Genomic DNA, 10,195 nt, shown 5'->3' with positions numbered 1-10,195 from the left:
CACTATAACACAAAGTATGAATACTAAATGACAAGACCTATTTATCTAGATAATTATCTATAAATTTCTGTTTCTATACAAGCAGCTCTGCTATCAACTGTAATACCTGCCCTGATGTCCTCTGTGTGTTTTCTTTTTTCTTTTTTTCAGAGAGTGATACAGCTGCAGTTTACTCAGCAGTGGGAACAGAAGACTTTAGCTATGGACAAATTGTCATCAAGGAGAACCAAAATAAATCAAAGACAAGAGGTACAGCTGCTCTTCTTTGTTTCCATCATGGCTCACTTCAACAGTCAGGAACTGATGTTTTGTTTTAAGCTACATGCTAACATTAGCACAGTAACAAACCTATGCTTAGAGGATCTGTTAATTATGTTAACCATATATGTAGCAAGCTAAGATTTACTAATCAGCACAGGGCTGGTGGTAATATTGTATGACCTTTGTTATCTTTTCTCATTAATTAATCAGATCAGAATAGTGAAAATAAATGTGTATTTAAATAAATATGTATGTATTTATTTATGGTTGTTTAAAAAAAAAACACATTCAGGAAGTGGTTTTTAAAAGTTTTGAGTCACCCTTCATTTCATTATATTTACCATATTTACCATTTCTTGCAATTTTTAATGTGGTTTTGAGTTTTAGTTCTCCAGTCCTTGTACCTAATCATTTTCAGAGGGATGCTTTGTTGGTTGTTTAGCCACTTAACACTGATCTATGAATTATCCAAGATTGAAAAGAGGCACAGAACTTAGGAGTTAAACCAATGTTATGACTAGATAGATAATATGCAACTTTGCTTAGAACTAGTTTTAAAATGGTATCTTTAGGCACTTTGTTATTAGCAACCTGTTGCACAAACAAATCATTTATTCTTGTTTCTTTAGTTGAGAAGACTCAAAGTGGTATGCCACTGAGATGTTTCTGGATCTTCAGCTGATCAATTTACTGCCGTTCCACTGAGCCTCAATGGTCTCAGTGGAAGCGTGGCTATAAAGAAACCACTCTTTAGTAAGGGAAGTGGGGTGTGGATAAAACACCGTGTGTCTATATGGTAAATGCTAAATGGACTAATTCTTACATAGTGCTTTTCTAGTCTCCCAGAGTACTTAAAGCATTCTATACAACTTGTCACCCAATCACACCCATTCACGTTATTCTAAGCTTTTTAGAATATTATTAAACATGGTGTGTGCTCTGTAATGGTTTGGGCTACATTTCAGTCACCGGTAATGGAGATCTTTTCTAAAATGATGGAACTGTTCAATTTCTAATATCTTCCTCTGTCACACTACTTCTGCCTAGGAGCACTGTCTTCAACATCCAATATGTCCAACATCCCTCCTCTGAACATATCCAACCAGCTTTGCTTTTCTTGCTTAAACTCCAAACTATCTCAACCTGCTTTGTCCCTCTGATGTAATCCTGTCCATCCTTGTCACTGTCTCCAAATCATACATGATAGCAGGTCTCACTACCATCATGTTAACCACTCTTTGTCACAGTCTGGCTGAGGCAGACTGTATGTGTTTGCAAGAGAGGACTCAAACGCAGACCAAAAACTGAACGTGACGTGGATTTAACAAAAAAACAAGCCGTTTATTGAGGCTAGGAAACAAGGTACAAACAAAGGGCATGGGTGAAACTAAACAATAACCTAAACTGGATGAACTAAAACTAAACATGAAAAAACCTTAAACATGGTGAACTGACATGGATACCTAAAGTTGTGACGTGGATGAGCAGACGACCTGACAAGGAATGACTGAAAACACACAGGAGGATAATGAGGGAAATGGAAACACGTGGGGAAAAAGCTGACACACATGAATGTAACAACGTCACAAGGGGAGAGTAAAACTAAGAACATTGAACACAGGAACACAGGACCCCTTTAAAATAAAACAGGAAATATAATGAGACGCAGACATGACAACCTGAACTTGACAATGTAACACACAGACATGAAACACATGAAGGGCAGGGGAGACTTAACAGGGGTTGGAAGACACAAGGGGGAACTAATAACAAATGAACTAGAAAACCTAATGAGCTTAACCATATACTATAAACATCAAAATAAACTAAAACTCAAAACACTGGGTCATAAGACCCAGGATCGTGACACTCTTACTGCTATCCTGACACAAATCAATCGAGGCACTCATCTCTACCCTGCCCACACTCCCTTCTTCACCTCTCTTGTGAAGCTGTGTCAATTGCTTTGGATGATAAACCCCAGGTATTTAAACTCATCCATAGTCACTACCTCTACACCTTTCCTCTTCCTTTGCCTTCAGCCAGCAGTAGCACAATTTCCACCAACACCCTTTTGAATAACAGCACCAGAGGCATTGATTGTTAACCAAGGCCCTGACTGATTGGGTATGGAGTCAGGACTCTGTGCAGGCCCTTCAAGTTCAAGTTCTTCCACAACGAAATCCCTCATTCATGTCTTTATGCATCTTGCTTCCTGACTGGACTTGTTGCACAGGTGAAATCCTATTACTGTACTATGCTGGAATTCACTGAGCTCCTGAGAGTGAGCCATTCTTTCACAAATGTTTGTAGATGCACTCTGGATGCCTAGGTGCTTGATTAAACACCAATGACAATGGAAGTGATAGGAACACCTGAATTCAAAGATTTGACTAGGTGAGTAAATACTTGCGGTTGTATCATCACACCTCTTCACCACAGTGTGTTGGCTCCCAGATCACCTAAAACAAATACACAAAAAAAAATGAGGAATGAAACATAAATTGTTCACCTCTAGTATGGCAAATCTGCAGTTTTGGGCATTGTTTGCTCTTTACTACATACACAGACAGGTTCACCTTACATGGACCAGATGTCAGGTGTATTGGGATGTGGCTTCAACTGAGCCTTAAATTTAAAAGTGGCTGAGATGAGGTCCAGGGGTCCCTGCTGTCTGATTTTGCTACACACAAGTTGTTAGCAGAGTGAATGTGTTACTGGAATGAGATGTCAGAAGAAACAAACTAAAAAGACCAAATTCTGCATGTTTAACCACAAGTTCCTGTTGTTGATTGCATTTTGAAGCTGAAGAGACTTTTCACCACAGAAAGTTCTGGCTTCGCAAATAGGACTGTTCATGCTGTGAGAACTAGTTTATAGTGCTCTGTGGTGAAGTAACAGACTGTGCTGAGATAAGGTGGCATCTTGGTGGTTGTTCAGCTTAATTTTCATAGAAACACTTCTATGCAATGAACCTGAAAACCTGATGAAAGTCACAAAAGTTCTAATTTGATGTCTGCATAAGGGAAAAAAAACCTTTTACCACTATAATGTAATAGTATAGCAGCACTGTTACTTTTGCAATAGCAGTCATTTTGGCCGAGCTGTAATCTACTCAGCATCGTGAGTTAAAGATGTTAGCTATTAAAAAAACAACTGTCATGCCTATCAGTTTTAAGCAATCAGTTCTCGTCTCTCAGAGAGGTGGAAAAAACTGTGAAAACCTGCTGCTAGTTACAAAAGCCATAACTTATCCTCCACATAATCAAAATTAAAAAAAATCTTATGTGCCAGCTGTAGTGTAATCTACTCAGCAGTGAGAGCTCAAGACTTCAGTTATAGACTAACATCCATCACACCTTAGAGGAAAAGAGGTACAGCTTCTCTTTATCACCAACTTTGGACAGAGACATATTTAGCTAAGCAAACCACATCACAACTAAAACTCAGGATATAGAATTTCATAACAGAATAACAGAACAGAATTTCATAAGGAACTTATGGATTTCCTGCACAGTGGAAATAGAGCCATATTTGAAAAAAAAAATCAAGTAAATCAGCATAACCAGAATGTCAAAGAATGGGGTCAGTGTGTGCACAGTAATTGCTGTGAGTCAAACGCTTTGGCTGCAGACCACTGTTTTGGCAGGACGCATGATGAAGTTTATCGCTTCTTCCACATGTACGCATTTTCTGATACACGTCTGCAACTTTTGATTAAGTAAAAAGTGAGATGTCACACAAGACAACAAAAACTGAATACCAACCCTACTGTGCAACTTATAAGAATCTCATCAAGTAGTGTACAGAACAGATACTTCATGTTGTGGTGGCCGTTCCTGTTTGTAATTGTCACTGTCTGTGAAATCTGTGAGAAGCTGGAAGCAGCAAAAGGTCACAGCAACTGTTTCAGCTCTGTGGGTTCCAGGTTTTACTCTTGTAAACATCAACAAGCCGCTAAAGTGTGGGTGGTATGGAAGATCAGAGATGTCTCATTCTCGGTAACATCTGAACTGTGTAACACAGAGAGGTGGAGACTGGAGGTCTTGAGTGAACTACAAAGCTTGTAATCATGTTTCCTGTTGTTTGAACTGTGTGTGTTTGTGTTCAGAGTTTAAACCAGAGCCAGACGTCGTCTACTCTTCACTGAAGTAGTCCACCAGTCCAACCACTGACGTCCAGCTGCTGGCCTGTAACTGGTCCCTCCAGCACCTTAGACGAGAGCACATCCACATGCTGTAAAAAATGTTGACATGTTTTATATCCTTAATTTACCTTTTAATAAGTTAAAATTCAGATCCATTTTAAATGGTGTTTTAAATGTGTTTTATGGACACAGTAAATTGTCTGTTATTTGTATTTAAAACATATATTTAAGCACCTTGTTCTTGTTCCCACTACTGCGATTTGGTTTCTCTGCAGGAAAAATACATTTTTGTTCTCACTCAAGTTCCTCACATGGGTCTGTGGGTTTCATCAAGATGTCAGATGGAAAATTTGACCTCTTCCGGTTTGGTTGTAGCTAAGCGATGCACACCTTCTGTCATTGCACAAAACAAAGAAGCCAACCAACCACTAAACTGCAGCAGCAGCTTTTCAGTGTCTGTAAACTGCTCAGTTGAGCTTCAGTACAGACAGACACACTGAAACTAGCCATCAGCATGACATGACAAAAAATGTCATTTTCATTAATTAACTGGTCAATTAGAAGAAAAAATAGTAAAACTATTTGGTAGAAATGTCTTTAATGTGAGTGTTTATTTATTGTTCCTTCATGTGGGAAACACTCATAGTGTAACACTCAGAGCTTGGACATGACACCAGCGAGCTGAAGTGTTTAGAGATAAACTACAGACTCATGATCATGCAGCTCAGACTGGACAGGATGTTATTATCAGTCATGAGCCAATGCAGAGACCCTTCTTTAAGCATCCATCCATTCATCCTCTTCTGCTCGTCCTTATCAGGGACTCAGGTGGTGATAAGGTACTTAAACCTCCAGAGATCTAACAGATGACCAGTGAACTAATCTTTGACTAAAGCTGTAGCTCCTGATGTGGTACGAGACCCAGAAGGCAGTGAGAGGCCTCTCCACTGCTATCGTTTATGCAGTTGTCTGCTCAGAAGTGGGCACCATGGAGAGGAACAGGAAATGGCTAAATAGACTGGTGAACAGTGCCAGATCTGTCCCAGACAGTCCCCTAGACCAGCGGTCCCCAACCCCCGGGCCTCGGACCGGTACCGGTCCGTGAGTCGTTTGGTACCGGGCCGCGAGAGTTGAGGCTCAGGTGTGAAATGTATGGTTTTCAGGGTTTTTATCGGTTTTCAGCGTTATTTTGTTATCGTTTTTATCGTTAACTCGGTTTTCCTGGGTCTTTTCACGTGTGTTATGAATAAATCTTCTTTTTTTCGGTACCGGCACTAGTTTTATTTTGTTGTATTCATCCGCGACACCTTATTGCCGGTCCGTGAAAATATTGTCGGGCATAAACCGGTCCGTGGCGCAAAAAAGGTTGGGGACCGCTGCCCTAGACCACAGATCACAGATCACAGAGGAGATGGGTGAGAGGAGGATGTTAGCCAAGCTAATGTTCATTATGGAAAACACCTTTCACCCCCTGTATGAGGCTGTGGAGGACCTGAGCAAGCCCCTCCCTTCATCCTGACAGCAGTCAGACTGTACAATACACAACAGGATAAATGGTGTTTATAAACACATGTATATTATTTATTTACACTGCAATTTATGTACATATAAAAATAAGTATTTTTTTTTTCTTATTGTGCATAGTATCGATCTGTATACATACTATTTTGGCTCTTTTTAGGCAACATACCCATACTAAGAATTAGATAAAGCATAATTAGTATGGGTATAAAAATATTTAAAACTTTGAGATGTACCTGGACAATACTAACCTTTTTCTAATAAATTTCTAATTTGCTTTTTCTTCATGTTCTTCATGCTGCTGTAACAAGTGTATCCATCACAATTTATTGTTAAATGGGAGTGGCTGTGGTGGCTCATGCTCCGGAGATGCCAGAGTGGGTTGTTCTGTGTGTGTTAGGTAAAAAAAATTAAATTAAATTAAAAAAATTGCTTGGGCATCAAAAAAAAAAAGGAAAAAAAAAAAATGTATGAAAGTGTGGGTTTTTCTTTTTCTTGGAAAAAAAGCACTTTGAATGCTCAGACGGAAAAGAACTGCATAAGTAAATTCTGTTTAATGTCTATGTTATGTATGTAGTAGCTATTCCTGAGCATTGACTCAGGCTGCTGTCCATGGTGCTGACCAAAAGCCATAATGATGCCATTGGTTACTGATCATTGCTATGTGATGTTATTTTTGGACTTAAATAGTGTGTGTGTGTGTGTGTGTGTGTGTGTGTGTGTGTGTGTGTGTGTGTGTGTGTGTGAAAGAGAGAGAGAGGGAGAGAGAGAGAGAGAGAGAGAGAGAGAGAGCTAGAGAGAGAGAGTGTGTGTTTGGTCGGGTACATAGTGGCCAACACAGAAATAAAATCACATAAATATAGAACTGAAATTGCCAGTATTTGAAAAAGTTCTTTATTCATGTGGCAAGAAAACAAAAACCTTCAACAGTTTTGCTACTTTGGTGTCATCAATGTTAGTTTAAATTAACTTTAGTTGTTTTTTTTGTTTTTTGTATATTTTTATGTTTGTAGTATATTTAAGGATGTTTTGCTGCTTTACTATTTGCTGAAACATGTTGGTCAAACAATAAAGTTTTTCTTCATATTACAACTGCTGCTGGAGCCTCAACCTCTTTATAAATACTACAGCCTGATCAGGAAGTAAAGCTGAAGGCCAACACAATCACAGCTGCCATCTAGTGTTTAAACCAGGTGTTACAGCTGACTGGCTGCTTTATACATGATGACACTTGAACATCCTGTTGTGTATAAATTGGCAGCTGAGCTAATTTGGGTTTCCCTGCTTTTTACCAGAGCATTATCAACCACTGTTGTAGCTGTGATGGTGACAGGAATTTCAGCTGTAATAGTATAAATCATTTTGCACTCCACTGAATAAATTGAGATGGGGGCGTGTTGGGACATATGTTTCTTGTACTTCCTGACCTTCTTACTTCATTTGTGCAAAATGCTTGTTAGGTGCAGCGGCATTTTAAATTATGTTCATCAGGCAAAGAAACATTTTTTTTCTCAAACTGGAATGGAGAAGAGGGGTCAGGATGTGCACACCACCACGACTCTGGATTTGAACTGTGCTGTCAGTAACTTTGCAATGCCTGAAAGATGAAGCTCTGCTGGATGAGTAGTTTGTTGTAAATTACTGAAACATTATTTCTACTTGTATGTTGAAAATATGCACACACACTGTAATTCCAGGAGTGAAATCAAACAGAGAACTGAAAAGACCCATATTAGAGAAAATACATCATTCATTTTACAAACTAAAACACGTGTTTCTTTATAGTCATCGGTGATTTAAATGAACATTCACATTTTTAGCTGTTTGTTTTTTACTACTACTTTCCTTTTTTCTGGATTAAAACATTGCTGGTGTTGTTGATCAGTTACAAATTGAAAGCAGGAGTAGTTACCGCTGACTCACCGCACTCCTAAATAAATGAGTTGTTCTTCAGGTTATATTAGACGTGTTACAGCCTGTTGAAGACTAAGGACTGAATTTCTCATTAACTTGTTTTGTTTTTTTTTTAATCTCAGGCATTCTCTAGTATCGTTAGACATCTGTGTGAAATGTCTGCTGTAGCTTCTGCATCTCTACTGGACTTTACTTTTCTGTCTGCCTCCTGCTCGTCTCTGCAGGTGAGACTGAACTCGTCCTACGTGCAGCAGGATTTCCTGAAGACTTCTGTAAAATTAATTGTTAATATTAATTGTCAATATTCCAGTCAAATAAACAGAAGCATTACACTGCATGTCTCTCGAGATGATACACTTTGATTAGATTTGCGATTCTTTAAAATGTGTATCATACGTTTTTGTGGCTAGCTGTGAACCAAAACCAAAATTCATTTTTACTGGTTTCACAATGATCTTCCTCTGTAACAACTGAATCATTTAGATGTCTTAGCCTAATTCTTGTACCCTTTCTTTGTGATACCCTTTGTGTATTTTTCAAGCTGTATTTAACATTTATTTTTACAGATGCTTCCATTGACACTCAACAATGTGTAAATATTTAGATCATCATTTACATTATTTAATTATTTTACATCATTGTTTAACAGTTCCTTCATCAAAATGCCTTCATTTATTTGACTTTTTTACTGTTATTTATTTATTTAAATCCTATTAGTTGCCAGGTGTGATTGCTGTACTAGTCAGAAACCAGCATCTGGGTCCAGTTTAGTTGCTGAACTACTTTCAGTGAGGATTAGACGATCTCTTCAAAAACTGTAAACACAGAAACACACACAGCTCAAATAAGCAGTTGTTAAAATCTCCCAATTCTTTTAATCTTTGGGCTGAAGGAAGGACAATACTCGGTGTATAAATGCTCAATCAACAATTATTTATTTCCATACAATTCAACACTTTTGAGCATAAACCATCATGATGGGGAGACCTGCATGCAGAGAGTCACAGCAAATCTCAAAATGGTGGAGGGTTACTCAGCCTCTTATAGCCTCTAGTGGCCCCCACCTAGTCGTAAAAATCTAAACCTTCACATGTTTTCTAATTCCTAGCGAGCCTGACTTATGACCTCGGCTCCCTGTCTTTCTGCTCTCTGTAAAGGTGGGGGTATGGAATGTGGTCTTTTCTCTTCTATTATAGGCACAAGGTCTTCTGCACCCAACCTTCTCTTCATGGTTCAGCAGTATGAAATGTCAAGAAACAGTGTAACACATTCAACAGTGTCGAGTAATACAGGTCAATCCAATAGATCTAATGATTTTCACACTCTTTTAAGTCAGAAGTATAATGCAAACTAAAACTACATACTGATCACACACTCTATATTAAGGGGTATAATATGATCTACAGCAGTATCATAATTCAACTACTTTGATTACAGATATAAGGTAACATATGATAACAGAATAATCTCACACAGCACTGCACAAAAGTTACTTGATACACAGAAATTATACTTATGTGTAGTTAAGGTATAAGAATAAAATTAATACAATTATAATGAAACATTAATAAACCTAGAAATCCTCTGACACTTAAAATGCTGTAAGGGTCTTGTTCCCTGCTCATGTTGTTGATTCACTTTCTGATCAGTTTAAGGGAAAAGGTCAAGTTTTAAAGAAACAGATTTATCTTCTTTGCACTAAATGAGGAGCAGCTGTACCTCTGGGTTACTTTGCTCAGACGTCTTATGTTCTCACTGCAGATGGATCAGGGGTAGATGGAGGGTTAGAGATAAATGTAGGTGGAGGTGTGGTGGTGTGTTTGTCTAAAATAAAGCAAACACAGTCATTAAGTTGTCGTCACATTGTGAATGTTGAAAGCTGCAGAAACACAGACAGGTGAGTGTGTCACCTGTGACAGTGATCCAGCTGGATGGAGACTCTCCATGACCGCTGATGTCACACTTGTAGAGGCCTTCATCAGACCTGGAAACATGCTGGATGGTCATGTGACCTGTAGCCTCATTCCCAATAAAGACACCATCTTTGAAAAAAACAGCTGGGAGGTTGGAGGGAGTGGTGTTTGTTTTACAGAGCAGAGTGACGTCATCTCCCTCCATCACAGGGAGGACAGGACTCTGCAGGATCACTGATCCACCTCAACACAGAGACAAACTACAGCATTTCATCCATTTACACACAGCTTCATCAACACTAACTCCACACACTCAGCTTACCAGTGACTGTCAGGTTAACCAAGTTACTGATGGGACCCTCTCTGGACTCACACCAGTAAACTCCACTGTCATGAAGCATCATGAATGTGAGATTACATGAAAAACCAGCTGTTTCTC

At 38.8% G+C, this 10,195-nt stretch overlaps 1 long non-coding RNA gene across 1 annotated transcript; it reads right to left on the bottom strand.

Moving 5' to 3' along the window:
* Positions 1 to 9,194: 9,194 nt before the first annotated feature.
* LOC112846070 (uncharacterized) lies at positions 9,195 to 9,907 on the bottom strand. The gene is made up of 2 exons (XR_003218884.1): positions 9,754 to 9,907; positions 9,195 to 9,667 (listed from the first exon to the last, which is right to left on the bottom strand). It is a non-coding gene; the product is annotated as an uncharacterized LOC112846070 (long non-coding RNA).
* Positions 9,908 to 10,195: the final 288 nt, after the last annotated feature.

The sequence above is a fragment of the Oreochromis niloticus genome, linkage group LG3 (genome assembly GCF_001858045.2).
Source record: "Oreochromis niloticus isolate F11D_XX linkage group LG3, O_niloticus_UMD_NMBU, whole genome shotgun sequence".
Taxonomy (NCBI): Eukaryota; Metazoa; Chordata; class Actinopteri; order Cichliformes; family Cichlidae; genus Oreochromis; species Oreochromis niloticus.
This window is presented reverse-complemented; position numbering and strand designations above follow the sequence as displayed.